Consider the following 16,847-nt stretch of genomic DNA (forward strand, 5'->3'; position numbering starts at 1 on the left):
AGATTCGGGTGCGGAGATTTTGGCGGTCGGAAAGGGTCTTGGCAGCGGGCTACTTGGTCAATGATCCGAGGCCTGTGTTGCTTTGGGTCGATGGTTGCAGCCAGTTGTCTCAACTTCGCTTTGAGGGGTGAGTGCCAACTGCCTCTGGGGTAAGTCCCTCATGTTTTTGTCGTTTGGTAAGTAGCTCTGAGGAGCTTTGGGGAGCCGGAGGGGCTCCCCCCAGAAAACCAGCGTTGAATGTAATGAAATGCCATTTTCTGGGCGAGACCCGGAGGCTCCCCGGCATCCCTCCCTCCCTCCCTCCCTCTGGTCGGCCGTTTTTGCATGTTTTGACATCCAGCCTCAGAACTGAAGGGTGGATAGCCGGCGTAGGGGGTCTGAGGCTCCCACCAGCTGTGCAGAAAGCGGCACGGCGACGTGTGACGTCATGCTCGTTTCTTTTAGGGGGAGTTCTATCCACTTGTTCGGCTTGTGGTATCAATAATTTCACCAGAATAGGGGTTTGTTTTGGGATGCTTACCTTTCTGGGTGCCTGACCTGGTCGATGGCAGACATAGAATGCTTCCAACCACACGAGGGTTTCTATAGGCCATTGCTCCCCATGCCTGGCCCCCTCTCTGAGGGGGCCAGGTTCTGCCTCGTGATCCCCGGTAGGCCCACAGAACTCCATACACATGACTGATGCCAAAGGCTGACATTAGCATATCAGCCTAGTAAGCTCCGGGGAACCTCCAGGTCTCACCCAGAAAATGGCGTTTCATTAAATTCAACTCTGGGTTTTTATTGCAGATAACATATAAATTGTGTCCAATTTTTTTTACAGTGTCAGCTGACAGTAGTCTTCGTCGTTCCCAAACAAATGAATTTATGGACTGGCTAAAAACTGTGTTGGCTGGACGATGTTGGGGAGTGAAGGCTACTTCTCGTCTGGAGTCGCATCCATGTGTCATCACTGTGGAAGAGATGGGTGCAGCAAGACACTTCGTACACACTCAATTTACACAGTACCCGAAGAGACCAGATACTCACTTTTGCAGCCTCAGTTGGAAATTAATCCCAGGTATGAATTTTTGTTTTGGCCTGTAATAGAGTGGGAACATAGACTTCCTTGACCCTCAGCTCTCTCTCTCTGACTTGGTCCTCTCTCATTCCTGTTAATCCACTCCATATTTCCTGTATTACAAGTGATGTGGAAAGCATGGGGGATTTTTTTATATTGCAGAATTGTGACTGATAGGGGTTAGTGTGTGATGCTTTCCTACTAATCCAGACCCACTCAAATGCACCTGCTATATTTAGATCAACAACACTGCTGATCTATGATTCATCCAGCGTCTAATGTCACTTATTGGAGAGATTTAGCAAGAGGTCAGCAGCAGATCAACTTTTTCTAAATACCATGTTGGCGATCACAGCAAACAATGATGGTCAAAAAAATTTCATTTGCGCAAACTGGCCGCACACTGAATGGCAGACTTAAAGAACAAAGGAGAAGTGTTAAGTCTGCAGACACTAACAATACTCAATTCTGCCATGTGAGGGATTCTAATCATCCCATTGATTGGTCTTCCTACAAAATAATCTTTCCTGCCTCTACTCTACACAGACGCCGTCTTGTAGAATCGGCTCTAATACACAATGTACCCAACATGAACTTGAGTCCTGGCTTTGTTGCTGTGGACTCTTCCCTTTCACAGTATATACTCAAATGCTCTAAACTTTCTAACAAACGTGACTTAACATAAGCTTACCCCTTCCATTTATCTTTCTTTCTCTTTCCTTTTCTTTCTCCCTTCTCACCTTTTTCTGTCCATTGTCTTCTCCTACGCTCCCTTGCTATCCTCTTCTTATTCCTATTACTATCTCCTTCGGTGGTTATAATAGGAGCTGCCTCGTATGGGCCAATAGGCCTTCTGCAGTTCTCATTATTACTACTATCCCCTACACCTTACTTTCCTCCTCAGCTCTCTCTTGCCTATTTATTGCCTGTATCTACCTCCTCTTCACAATCGACTTGAAAATGGTGCAGGACGGACCGAAACGTCGTCGTCCCTTCAACTTCTAGTGTGTGGTCTGGTCAACATACTTCAGCCACGTTATTGTGACTCATCGCCTGCATCTGACACTGTCACTACAGTGTGTTGAATGTATTTAAACGTTGCAACAATGAATAATGAGAACAATCATTATATGGATGGCGTAATAACAGGGAACCATTAGCGCCTCTGGTGGTCAGATGCTTAACTGTATTAGAGGTTGACAGTTTAGATATTATGGTGAAGTAAGGGTGAGTGGCGCGTCTGGGAACCCCACTTCTTAATGTGTGGCTCATTTGTCGACCAGCCGCCGCCTGGCAAGGGTCACGTTGATTACCAGTGAGCAAAAAATAAATGTGTTACAGATATCAATAATCAATCATAATATAGGAAGGATTGTTCGGGGTGTGTACTTCATGTTGTTATTCGTTATTATTTTGTATATTGTATGTATTTAGACAAAATATAGAGGTGACTGTCAGGTGGCAGCCATAGGTGTACCCGCTAGTTAAGTCATTAGGGCGCTTGTGGTGGCCTTAATAGCCATGCAAAAGTTAGCCAGCAATCTTAAGGTTATCTTGAGATGATTTCGGGGCTTAGCGTCCCCCGCGGCCCGGTCCTCGACCAGGCATTCTTTTTCTTACACATCCCCAGGAAGCAGCCCATAGCAGCTGTCTAACTCCCAGGTACTTATTTACTGATAGGTAAACAGGGTCATCAGGGTGAAAGAAAGTGCTCATTTGTTTCAGCGTCCACCGGGGATTGAACCCGGAACCTCAGGATTACGAATCCGAAGCGCTGTCCACTCGGCTGTCAGGCCCCTTAAAACAACCCAAAGAGAAATCTTCGACATATTTTGATGAAAATCTGAATGAAACGAAAAATGTTGGCCACAGATTGTGTGAAGATGTTGGGGGGGGATTGAGACAAATGTGACCAAACGCCGCTTTCAGTACTTGGCATATGTTGGGTATAAAAAAGTGGTAATTTCAAACTGCGAATACGCGCAGAGAGCCAGAATTTGGCTCCAAAATATGGCTAAGGCCTCAAAATTGGGATGTTTGGGATATTTTGAAAACTGCAAGGGGGGGGGGGGGGTTTGGGACAAATGTGACTAAACGCCGCTTTCAGTACTTGGCAAATGTTGGGTATAAAAAACTCGTAATTTCAAACTGCGAATACGTGCAGAGAGCCAGAATTTGGCTCCAAAATATGGCTCATGCCTCGAAATTGGGATGATTGGGATATTTTGAAAACTGCAGGGAGGTGTGGGACAAATGTGACCAAATGCCACTTTCAGTACTTGGCATATGTTGGGTATAAAAAGTCGTAATTTCAAACTTCGAATACGTGCAGAGAGCCAGAATTTGGCTCCAAAATATGGCTCAGGCCTCAAAATTGGGATATTTGGGATATGTCGAAAACTGCAGGGGAGTTTGTGCGAAATGTGACTCACTGCCGCTTTCAGGACTTGGCATATGTTGGGTATAAAATGTTGTAATTTCAAACCGCGAATACGTGCATAGAGCCAGAATTTGGCTCCAAAATATGGCTCTGGCCTCGAAATTGGGATGATTGGGATATTTTGAAAACTGCAGGGAGGTTTGGGACAAATGTGACCAAACGCCAATTTCAGTCATTATCATATGTTGGGTATACAAATTCGTAATATCAAACTGCGAATACGTGCAGAGAGCCAGAATTTGGCTCCAAAATATGGCTCATGCCTCGAAATTGGGATGATTGGGATATTTTGAAAACTGCAGGGAGGTGTGGGACAAATGTGACCAAATGCCACTTTCAGTACTTGGCATATGTTGGGTATAAAAAGTCGTAATTTCAAACTTCGAATACGTGCAGAGAGCCAGAATTTGGCTCCAAAATATGGCTCAGGCCTCGAAATTGGGATATTTTGGATATTTCGAAAACTCCAGGGGAGTTTGTGCGAAATGTGACTCACTGCCGCTTTCAGGACTTGGCATATGTTGGGTATAAAATGTCGTAATTTCAAACCGCGAATAGGTGCATAGAGCCAGAATTTGCTCCAAAATATGGCTCAGGCCTCGAAATTGGGATGTTTGGGATATTTTGAAACTGCAGGGGGGTTTGGGACAAATGTGACCAAACTTCGCTTTCAGTACTTGGTATATGTTGGGTAAAAAAATTCGTAATTTCAAACAGCGAATACGTGCAGAGAGCCAGAATTTGGCTCCAAAATATGGCTCAGGCCTCGAATTTTGATATTTGGGATATTTTCGAAAACTCAGGGAGTTTGTAACGAAATGTGACTCACTGCCGCTTTCAAGACTTCGCATATTTTGGGTATAAAATGTCGTAATTTCAAACCGCGAATACGTGCATAGAGCCAGAATTTGGCTCCAAAATATATCTCGGCCTCGAAATTGGGATGTTTGGGAAATTTTGAAAACTGCAGGTGGGTTTGGGACAAATGTGACCAAACGCCTCTTTCAGTACTTGGTATATGTTGGGTATAAAAAAGTAGTAATTTCAAACTGCGAATACGTGCAGAGAGCCAGAATTTGGCTCTAAAATATGGCTCAGGCCTCGAAATTGGGATGTTTGGGATATTTTGAAAACTGCAGGGTGGATTGAGACAAATGTAACCAAACGCCGCTTTCAGTACTTGGCATATGTTGGGTATAAAAAAGTGGTAATTTCAAACTGCGAATACGTGCAGAGAGCCAAAATTTGGCTCCAAAATATGGCTCAGGCCTCGAAATTGGGATGTTTCGGATATTTTGAAAACTGCAAGGAGTTCGTGCGAAATGTGACTCACTGCCGCTTTCAGGACTTGGCATATGTTGGGTATAAAATGTAGTAATTTCAAACCGCGAATACGTGCATAGAGCCAGAATTGGCTCCAAAATATGGCTAAGGCCTCGAAATTGGGATGTTTGGGATATTTTGAAAACTGTAGGGGGAGGGGGTTTGGGACAAATGTGACTGAACGCCGCTTTCAGTACTTGGCAAATGTTGGGTATAAAAAAGTCGTAATTTCAAACTGCGAATACGTGCAGAGAGCCAGAATTTGGCTCCAAAATATGGCTCAGGCCTCGAAATTGGGATATTTGGGATATTTCGAAAGTCCAGGGGAGTTTGTGCGAAATGTGACTCACTGCCGCTTTCAGGACTTGGCATATGTTGGGTATATAAATTCGTAATTCAAACTGCGAATACGTGCAGAGAGGCCAGAATTTGGCTCCAAAATATGGCTCAGGCCTCAAAATTGGGATATTTCGAAAACTGCAGGGGAGTTTGTGCGAAGTGTGACTCACTGCCGCTCTCAGGACTTGGAATAGTTGGGTATAAAATGTCGTAATTTCAAACCGCGAATACGTGCATAGAGCCAGAATTTAGCTCCAAAATATGGCTAAGGCCTCGAAATTGGGATGTTTGGGATATTTTGAAAACTGCAGGGGGGGTTTGGACAAATGTGACCAAACGCAGCTTTCAGAACTTTGCATGTGTTGGATATAAAAAGTCGTAATTTCAAACAGCGAATACGTGCAGAGAACCAGAATTTGGCTCCAAAATATGGCTCATGCCTCGAAATTGGGATGTTTGGGATATTTTGAAAACTGCAGGGAAGTGTGGGACAAATGTGACCAAATGCCACTTTCAGTACTTGGCATATGTTGGGTAAAAAAGTCGTAATTTCAAATTGCGAATACGTGCAGAGAGCCAGAATTTGGCTCCAAAATATGGCTCAGGCCTAAAAAATTGGGATATTTGGGATATTTCGAAAACTGCAGGGAGATTTTGCGAAATTTGACTCACTACCGCTTTCAGGACTTGGCATATGTTGGGTATATAAATTCGAAATTTCAAACTGCGAATACGTGCAGAGAGCCAGAATTTGGCTCCAAAATATGACTCATGCCTCGAAATTGGGATGTTTGGAATATTTTGAAAACTGCAGGGAGGTGTGTGACAAATGTGACCAAATGCCACTTTCAGTACTTGGCATATGTTGGGTATAAAAAGTCGTAATTTCAAACTTCGAATACGTGCAGAGAGCCAGAATTTGGCTCCAAAATATGGCTCAGGCCTCAAAATTGGGATATTTGGGATATATCGAAAACTGCAGGGGAGTTTGTGCGAAGTGTGACTCACTGCCGCTTTCAGGACTTGGCATATGTTGGGTATAAAATGTCGTAATTTCAAACCACGAATACGTGCATAGAGCCAGAATTTGGCTCCAAAATATGGCTAAGGCCTCGAAATTGGGATGTTTGGGATATTTTGAAAACTGCTGGGGGGGTTTGGGACAAATGTGACCAAACGCCGCTTTCAGTACTTTGCATATGTTGGATATAAAATTCGTAATTTCAAACAGCGAATACGTGCAGAGAGCCAGAATTTGGCTCCAAAATATGGCTCGGGCCTCGAAATTTTGATATTTGGGATATTTCGAAAACTCCAGGGGAGTTTGTGCGAAATGTGACTCACTGCCGGTTTCAAGACTTGGCATATGTTGGTATAAAATGTCGTAATTGCAAACCGCGAATACGTGCATAGAGCCAGAATTTGGCTCCAAAATATGGCTCAGGCCTCGAAATTGGGATGTTTGGGAAATTTTGAAAACTGCAGGTGGGTTTGGGACAAATGTGACCAAACGCCGCTTTCAGTACTTGGCAAATGTTGGGTATAAAAAGTCATAATTTCAAACTGCGAATACGTGCAGAGAGCCAGAATTTGGCTCCAAAATATGGCTCAGGCCTCGAAATTGGGATATTTGGGATATTTTGAAAACTGCAGGGGAGTTTTGTGCGAAATGTGACTCACTGCTGCTTTCAGGACTTGGCATATGTTGGGTATATAAATTCGTAATTTCAAACTGCGAATACGTGCAGAGAGCCAGAATTTGGCTCCAAAATATGGCTCATGCCTCGAAATTGGGATGATTGGGATATTTTGAAAACTGCAGGGAGGTGTGGGACAATGTGACCAAATGCCACTTTCAGTACTTGGCATATGTTGGGTATAAATAGTCGTAATTTCAAACTTCGAATACGTGCTGAGAGCCAGAATTTGGCTCCAAAATATGGCTCAGGCCTCAAAATTGGGATATTTGGGATATGTCCGAAAACTGCACTGGAGTTTGTGCGAAATGTGACTCACTGCCGCTTTTCAGGACTTGGCATATGTAGGGTATAAAATGTCGTAATTTCAAACGGCGAATACGTCCATATAGCCAGAATTTGGCTCCAAAATATGGCTAAGGCCTCGAAATTGGGATGTTTGGGACATTTTGAAAACTGCAGGGGGGGTTTTGGACAAATGTGACCAAATGCCGCTTTCAGTACTTGGCATATGTTGGGTGTAAAAAAGTCGTAATTTCAAACTGCGAATACGTGCAGAGAGCCAGAATTTGGCTCCAAAATATGGCTCAGGTCTCGAAATTGGGATATTTTGAAAACTTCAGGGGAGTTTGTGCGCAATGTGACTCTCTGCCGCTTTCAAGACTTGGCATATGTTGGGTATAAAATGTCGTAATTTCAAACTGCGAATACGTGCATAGAGCCAGAATTTGGCTCCAAAATATGGCTCAGGCCTCGAAATTGGGATGTTTGGTATATTTTGAAAACTGCAGGGGGGTTTGGGACAAATGTGACCAATCTTCGCTTTCAGAACTTCGTATATGATGGGTAAAAAAAAGTCGTAATTTCAAACTGCGAATACGTGCATAGAGCCAGAATTTGGCTCCAAAATATGGCTCAGGCCTCGAAATTGGGATGTTTGGGATATTTTGAAAACTGCAGGGTGGATTGAGACAAATGTGACCAAACGCCGCTTTCAGTACTTGGCATATGTTGGGTATAAAAAAGTGGTAATTTCAAACTGCGAATACGTGCAGAGAGCCAGAATTTGGCTCCAAAATATGGCTCAGGCCTCGAAATTGGGATGTTTGGGATATTTTGAAAACTGCAGGGGAGTTTGTGCGAAATGTGACTCACAGCCGCTTTCAAGACTTGGCATATGTTGGGTATAAAATGTCGTAATTTCCAAAACCGAGTACGTGCAGAGAGCTAGAATTTGGCTCCAAAATATGGCTCATGCCTCGAAATTGGGATGTATCGGATATTTTGAAAACTGCAGGGAGGTTTGGGACAAATGTGACCAAACGCCACTTTCAGTCCTTGGCATATGTTGGGTATACAAATTCGTAATATCAAACTGCGAATACGTGTAGAGAGCCTGAATTTGGCTCCAAAATATGGCTCATACCTCGAAATTGGGATGTTTGGGATATTTTGAAAACTGCAGGGAGGTGTGGGACAAATGTGACCAAACGCCACTTACAGTACTTGGCATATGTTGGGTATAAAAAGTCGTAATTTCAAACTTCGAATACGTGCAGAGAGCCAGAATTTGGCTCCAAAATATGGCTCAGGCCTCAAAATTGGGATGTTTGGGATATTTTGAAAACTGCAAGGGGGGGGGGGGGGGTTTGGGACAAATGTGACTAAACGCCGCTTTCAGTACTTGGCAAATGTTGGGTATAAAAAGTCGTAATTTCAAACTTCGAATACGTGCAGAGAGCCAGAATTTGGCTCCAAAATATGGCTCAGGCCTCAAAATTGGGATATTTGGGATATGTCGAAAACTGCAGGGGAGTTTGTGCGAAATGTGACTCACTGCCGCTTTCAGGACTTGGCATATGTTGGGTATAAAATGTTGTAATTTCAAACCGCGAATACGTGCATAGAGCCAGAATTTGGCTCCAAAATATGGCTCTGGCCTCGAAATTGGGATGATTGGGATATTTTGAAAACTGCAGGGAGGTTTGGGACAAATGTGACCAAACGCCAATTTCAGTCATTATCATATGTTGGGTATACAAATTCGTAATATCAAACTGCGAATACGTGCAGAGAGCCAGAATTTGGCTCCAAAATATGGCTCATGCCTCGAAATTGGGATGATTGGGATATTTTGAAAACTGCAGGGAGGTGTGGGACAAATGTGACCAAATGCCACTTTCAGTACTTGGCATATGTTGGGTATAAAAAGTCGTAATTTCAAACTTCGAATACGTGCAGAGAGCCAGAATTTGGCTCCAAAATATGGCTCAGGCCTCGAAATTGGGATATTTTGGATATTTCGAAAACTCCAGGGGAGTTTGTGCGAAATGTGACTCACTGCCGCTTTCAGGACTTGGCATATGTTGGGTATAAAATGTCGTAATTTCAAACCGCGAATAGGTGCATAGAGCCAGAATTTGGCTCCAAAATATGGCTCAGGCCTCGAAATTGGGATGTTTGGGATATTTTGAAAACTGCAGGGGGGTTTGGGACAAATGTGACCAAACTTCGCTTTCAGTACTTGGTATATGTTGGGTAAAAAAAAGTCGTAATTTCAAACAGCGAATACGTGCAGAGAGCCAGAATTTGGCTCCAAAATATGGCTCAGGCCTCGAAATTTTGATATTTGGGATATTTCGAAAACTCCAGGGGAGTTTGTAACGAAATGTGACTCACTGCCGCTTTCAAGACTTGGCATATTTTGGGTATAAAATGTCGTAATTTCAAACCGCGAATACGTGCATAGAGCCAGAATTTGGCTCCAAAATATATCTCGGGCCTCGAAATTGGGATGTTTGGGAAATTTTGAAAACTGCAGGTGGGTTTGGGACAAATGTGACCAAACGCCTCTTTCAGTACTTGGTATATGTTGGGTATAAAAAAGTAGTAATTTCAAACTGCGAATACGTGCAGAGAGCCAGAATTTGGCTCTAAAATATGGCTCAGGCCTCGAATTGGGATGTTTGGGATATTTTGAAAACTGCAGGGTGGATTGAGACAAATGTAACCAAACGCCGCTTTCAGTACTTGGCATATGTTGGGTATAAAAAATTGGTAATTTCAAACTGCGAATACGTGCAGAGAGCCAAAATTTGGCTCCAAAATATGGCTCAGGCCTCGAAATTGGGATGTTTCGGATATTTTGAAAACTGCAAGGGAGTTCGTGCGAAATGTGACTCACTGCCGCTTTCAGGGACTTGGCATATGTTGGGTATAAAATGTAGTAATTTCAAACCGCGAATACGTGCATAGAGCCAGAATTTGGCTCCAAAATATGGCTAAGGCCTCGAAATTGGGATGTTTGGGATATTTTGAAAACTGTAGGGGGAGGGGGTTTGGGACAAATGTGACTGAACGCCGCTTTCAGTACTTGGCAAATGTTGGGTATAAAAAAGTCGTAATTTCAAACTGCGAATACGTGCAGAGAGCCAGAATTTGGCTCCAAAATATGGCTCAGGCCTCGAAATTGGGATATTTGGGATATTTCGAAAAGTCCAGGGGAGTTTGTGCGAAATGTGACTCACTGCCGCTTTCAGGACTTGGCATATGTTGGGTATATAAATTCGTAATTTCAAACTGCGAATACGTGCAGAGAGCCAGAATTTGGCTCCAAAATATGGCTCAGGCCTCAAAATTGGGATATTTTGAAAACTGCAGGGGAGTTTGTGCGAAGTGTGACTCACTGCCGCTCTCAGGACTTGGAATATGTTGGGTATAAAATGTCGTAATTTCAAACCGCGAATACGTGCATAGAGCCAGAATTTAGCTCCAAAATATGGCTAAGGCCTCGAAATTGGGATGTTTGGGATATTTTGAAAACTGCAGGGGGGGTTTGGGACAAATGTGACCAAACGCAGCTTTCAGAACTTTGCATGTGTTGGATATAAAAAGTCGTAATTTCAAACAGCGAATACGTGCAGAGAACCAGAATTTGGCTCCAAAATATGGCTCATGCCTCGAAATTGGGATGTTTGGGATATTTTGAAAACTGCAGGGAAGTGTGGGACAAATGTGACCAAATGCCACTTTCAGTACTTGGCATATGTTGGGTAAAAAAAGTCGTAATTTCAAATTGCGAATACGTGCAGAGAGCCAGAATTTGGCTCCAAAATATGGCTCAGGCCTAAAAATTGGGATATTTGGGATATTTCGAAAACTGCAGGGGAGATTTTGCGAAATTTGACTCACTACCGCTTTCAGGACTTGGCATATGTTGGGTATATAAATTCGAAATTTCAAACTGCGAATACGTGCAGAGAGCCAGAATTTGGCTCCAAAATATGACTCATGCCTCGAAATTGGGATGTTTGGAATATTTTGAAAACTGCAGGGAGGTGTGTGACAAATGTGACCAAATGCCACTTTCAGTACTTGGCATATGTTGGGTATAAAAAGTCGTAATTTCAAACTTCGAATACGTGCAGAGAGCCAGAATTTGGCTCCAAAATATGGCTCAGGCCTCAAAATTGGGATATTTGGGATATATCGAAAACTGCAGGGGAGTTTGTGCGAAGTGTGACTCACTGCCGCTTTCAGGACTTGGCATATGTTGGGTATAAAATGTCGTAATTTCAAACCACGAATACGTGCATAGAGCCAGAATTTGGCTCCAAAATATGGCTAAGGCCTCGAAATTGGGATGTTTGGGATATTTTGAAAACTGCTGGGGGGGTTTGGGACAAATGTGACCAAACGCCGCTTTCAGTACTTTGCATATGTTGGATATAAAATTCGTAATTTCAAACAGCGAATACGTGCAGAGAGCCAGAATTTGGCTCCAAAATATGGCTCGGGCCTCGAAATTTTGATATTTGGGATATTTCGAAAACTCCAGGGGAGTTTGTGCGAAATGTGACTCACTGCCGGTTTCAAGACTTGGCATATGTTGGGTATAAAATGTCGTAATTGCAAACCGCGAATACGTGCATAGAGCCAGAATTTGGCTCCAAAATATGGCTCAGGCCTCGAAATTGGGATGTTTGGGAAATTTTGAAAACTGCAGGTGGGTTTGGGACAAATGTGACCAAACGCCGCTTTCAGTACTTGGCAAATGTTGGGTATAAAAATTCATAATTTCAAACTGCGAATACGTGCAGAGAGCTAGAATTTGGCTCCAAAATATGGCTCAGGCCTCGAAATTGGGATATTTGGGATATTTTGAAAACTGCAGGGGAGTTTGTGCGAAATGTGACTCACTGCTGCTTTCAGGGCTTGGCATATGTTGGGTATATAAATTCGTAATTTCAAACTGCGAATACGTGCAGAGAGCCAGAATTTGGCTCCAAAATATGGCTCATGCCTCGAAATTGGGATGATTGGGATATTTTGAAAACTGCAGGGAGGTGTGGGACAAATGTGACCAAATGCCACTTTCAGTACTTGGCATATGTTGGGTATAAATAGTCGTAATTTCAAACTTCGAATACGTGCTGAGAGCCAGAATTTGGCTCCAAAATATGGCTCAGGCCTCAAAATTGGGATATTTGGGATATGTCGAAAACTGCACTGGAGTTTGTGCGAAATGTGACTCACTGCCGCTTTCAGGACTTGGCATATGTAGGGTATAAAATGTCGTAATTTCAAACGGCGAATACGTCCATATAGCCAGAATTTGGCTCCAAAATATGGCTAAGGCCTCGAAATTGGGATGTTTGGGACATTTTGAAAACTGCAGGGGGGGTTTTGGACAAATGTGACCAAATGCCGCTTTCAGTACTTGGCATATGTTGGGTGTAAAAAAGTCGTAATTTCAAACTGCGAATACGTGCAGAGAGCCAGAATTTGGCTCCAAAATATGGCTCAGGTCTCGAAATTGGGATATTTTGAAAACTTCAGGGGAGTTTGTGCGCAATGTGACTCTCTGCCGCTTTCAAGACTTGGCATATGTTGGGTATAAAATGTCGTAATTTCAAACCGCGAATACGTGCATAGAGCCAGAATTTGGCTCCAAAATATGGCTCAGGCCTCGAAATTGGGATGTTTGGTATATTTTGAAAACTGCAGGGGGGTTTGGGACAAATGTGACCAATCTTCGCTTTCAGAACTTCGTATATGATGGGTAAAAAAAAGTCGTAATTTCAAACTGCGAATACGTGCATAGAGCCAGAATTTGGCTCCAAAATATGGCTCAGGCCTCGAAATTGGGATGTTTGGGATATTTTGAAAACTGCAGGGTGGATTGAGACAAATGTGACCAAACGCCGCTTTCAGTACTTGGCATATGTTGGGTATAAAAAAGTGGTAATTTCAAACTGCGAATACGTGCAGAGAGCCAGAATTTGGCTCCAAAATATGGCTCAGGCCTCGAAATTGGGATGTATCGGATATTTTGAAAACTGCAGGGAGGTGTGGGACAAATGTGACCAAACGCCACTTACAGTACTTGGCATATGTTGGGTATAAAAAGTCGTAATTTCAAACTTCGAATACGTGCAGAGAGCCAGAATTTGGCTCCAAAATATGGCTCAGGCCTCAAAATTGGGATATTTGGGATATTTCGAAAACTGCAGGGGAGATTTTGCGAAATGTGACTCACTACAGCTTTCAGGACTTGGCATATGTTGGGTATATAAATTCGAAATTTCAAACTGCGAATACGTGCAGAGAGCCAGAATTTGGCTCCAAAATATGACTCATGCCTCGAAATTGGGATGTTTGGAATATTTTGAAAACTGCAGGGAGGTGTGTGACAAATGTGACCAAATGCCACTTTCAGTACTTGGCATATGTTGGGTATAAAAAGTCGTAATTTCAAACTTCGAATACGTGCAGAGAGCCAGAATTTGGCTCCAAAATATGGCTCAGGCCTCAAAATTGGGATATTTGGGATATATCGAAAACTGCAGGGGAGTTTGTGCGAAGTGTGACTCACTGCCGCTTTCAGGACTTGGCATATGTTGGGTATAAAATGTCGTAATTTCAAACCACGAATACGTGCATAGAGCCAGAATTTGGCTCCAAAATATGGCTAAGGCCTCGAAATTGGGATGTTTGGGATATTTTGAAAACTGCAGGGGGGGTTTGGGACAAATGTGACCAAACGCCGCTTTCAGTACTTTGCATATGTTGGATATAAAAAAGTCGTAATTTCAAACAGCGAATACGTGCAGAGAGCCAGAATTTGGCTCCAAAATATGGCTCGGGCCTCGAAATTTTGATATTTGGGATATTTCGAAAACTCCAGGGGAGTTTGTGCGAAATGTGACTCACTGCCGGTTTCAAGACTTGGCATATGTTGGGTATAAAATGTCGTAATTGCAAACCGCGAATACGTGCATAGAGCCAGAATTTGGCTCCAAAATATGGCTCAGGCCTCGAAATTGGGATGTTTGGGAAATTTTGAAAACTGCAGGTGGGTTTGGGACAAATGTGACCAAACGCCGCTTTCAGTACTTGGCAAATGTTGGGTATAAAAAAGTCATAATTTCAAACTGCGAATACGTGCAGAGAGCCAGAATTTGGCTCCAAAATATGGCTCAGGCCTCGAAATTGGGATATTTGGGATATTTTGAAAACTGCAGGGGAGTTTGTGCGAAATGTGACTCACTGCTGCTTTCAGGACTTGGCATATGTTGGGTATATAAATTCGTAATTTCAAACTGCGAATACGTGCAGAGAGCCAGAATTTGGCTCCAAAATATGGCTCATGCCTCGAAATTGGGATGATTGGGATATTTTGAAAACTGCAGGGAGGTGTGGGACAAATGTGACCAAATGCCACTTTCAGTACTTGGCATATGTTGGGTATAAATAGTCGTAATTTCAAACTTGGAATACGTGCTGAGAGCCAGAATTTGGCTCCAAAATATGGCTCAGGCCTCAAAATTGGGATATTTGGGATATGTCGAAAACTGCACTGGAGTTTGTGCGAAATGTGACTCACTGCCGCTTTCAGGACTTGGCATATGGAGGGTATAAAATGTCGTAATTTCAAACGGCGAATACGTCCATATACCCAGAATTTGGCTCCAAAATATGGCTCAGGTCTCGAAATTGGGATGTTTGGGACATTTTGAAAACTGCAGGGGGGGTTTTGGACAAATGTGACCAAATGCCGCTTTCAGTACTTGGCATATGTTGGGTGTAAAAAAGTCGTAATTTCAAACTGCGAATACGTGCAGAGAGCCAGAATTTGGCTCCAAAATATGGCTCAGGTCTCGAAATTGGGATATTTGGGATATTTTGAAAACTTCAGGGGAGTTTGTGCGAAATGTGACTCTCTGCCGCTTTCAAGACTTGGCATATGTTGGGTATAAAATGTCGTAATTTCAAACCGCGAATACGTGCATAGAGCCAGAATTTGGCTCCAAAATATGGCTCAGGCCTCGAAATTGGGATGTTTGGTATATTTTGAAAACTGCAGGGGGGTTTGGGACAAATGTGACCAATCTTCGCTTTCAGAACTTCGTATATGATGGGTAAAAAAAAGTCGTAATTTCAAACTGCGAATACGTGCATAGAGCCAGAATTTGGCTCCAAAATATGGCTCAGGCCTCGAAATTGGGATGTTTGGGATATTTTGAAAACTGCAGGGTGGATTGAGACAAATGTGACCAAACGCCGCTTTCAGTACTTGGCATATGTTGGGTATAAAAAAGTGGTAATTTCAAACTGCGAATACGTGCAGAGAGCCAGAATTTGGCTCCAAAATATGGCTCAGGCCTCGAAATTGGGATGTTTGGGATATTTTGAAAACTGCAGGGGAGTTTGTGCGAAATGTGACTCACAGCCGCTTTCAAGACTTGGCATATGTTGGGTATAAAATGTCGTAATTTCCAAAACCGAGTACGTGCAGAGAGCTAGAATTTGGCTCCAAAATATGGCTCATGCCTCGAAATTGGGATGTATCGGATATTTTGAAAACTGCAGGGAGGTTTGGGACAAATGTGACCAAACGCCACTTTCAGTCCTTGGCATATGTTGGGTATACAAATTCGTAATATCAAACTGCGAATACGTGCAGAGAGCCTGAATTTGGCTCCAAAATATGGCTCATACCTCGAAATTGGGATGTTTGGGATATTTTGAAAACTGCAGGGAGGTGTGGGACAAATGTGACCAAACGCCACTTACAGTACTTGGCATATGTTGGGTATAAAAAGTCGTAATTTCAAACTTCGAATACGTGCAGAGAGCCAGAATTTGGCTCCAAAATATGGCTCAGGCCTCAAAATTGGGATATTTGGGATATTTCGAAAACTGCAGGGGAGATTTTGCGAAATGTGACTCACTACCGCTTTCAGGACTTGGCATATGTTGGGTATATAAATTCGAAATTTCAAACTGCGAATACGTGCAGAGAGCCAGAATTTGGCTCCAAAATATGACTCATGCCTCGAAATTGGGATGTTTGGAATATTTTGAAAACTGCAGGGAGGTGTGTGACAAATGTGACCAAATGCCACTTTCAGTACTTGGCATATGTTGGGTATAAAAAGTCGTAATTTCAAACTTCGAATACGTGCAGAGAGCCAGAATTTGGCTCCAAAATATGGCTCAGGCCTCAAAATTGGGATATTTGGGATATATCGAAAACTGCAGGGGAGTTTGTGCGAAGTGTGACTCACTGCCGCTTTCAGGACTTGGCATATGTTGGATATAAAATGTCGTAATTTCAAACCACGAATACGTGCATAGAGCCAGAATTTGGCTCCAAAATATGGCTAAGGCCTCGAAATTGGGATGTTTGGGATATTTTGAAAACTGCAGGGGGGGTTTGGGACAAATGTGACCAAATGCCGCTTTCAGTACTTTGCATATGTTGGATATAAAAAAGTCGTAATTTCAAATAGCGAATACGTGCAGAGAGCCAGAATTTGGCTCCAAAATATGGCTCGGGCCTCGAAATTTTGATATTTGGGATATTTCGAAAACTCCAGGGGAGTTTGTGCGAAATGTGACTCACTGCCGGTTTCAAGACTTGGCATATGTTGGGTATAAAATGTCGTAATTGCAAACCGCGAATACGTGCATAGAGCCAGAATTT

At 42.9% G+C, this 16,847-nt stretch overlaps 1 protein-coding gene across 1 annotated transcript in view; it reads left to right on the plus strand.

Moving 5' to 3' along the window:
* Nucleotides 1–2,339: 2,339 nt before the first annotated feature.
* LOC138359499 (heat shock protein 75 kDa, mitochondrial-like) overlaps nt 2,340–16,847 on the plus strand; it is an 86,294-nt gene continuing 71,786 nt past the window's right edge. Inside the window, exon 1 of the mRNA XM_069318831.1 lies at nt 2,340–2,441. The gene's annotated coding sequence lies outside the window, so the exon portion shown is untranslated. The remainder of the gene's footprint in view (nt 2,442–16,847) is intronic.

The sequence above is a fragment of the Procambarus clarkii genome, chromosome 91 (genome assembly GCF_040958095.1).
Source record: "Procambarus clarkii isolate CNS0578487 chromosome 91, FALCON_Pclarkii_2.0, whole genome shotgun sequence".
NCBI classification, from domain to species: Eukaryota; Metazoa; Arthropoda; class Malacostraca; order Decapoda; family Cambaridae; genus Procambarus; species Procambarus clarkii.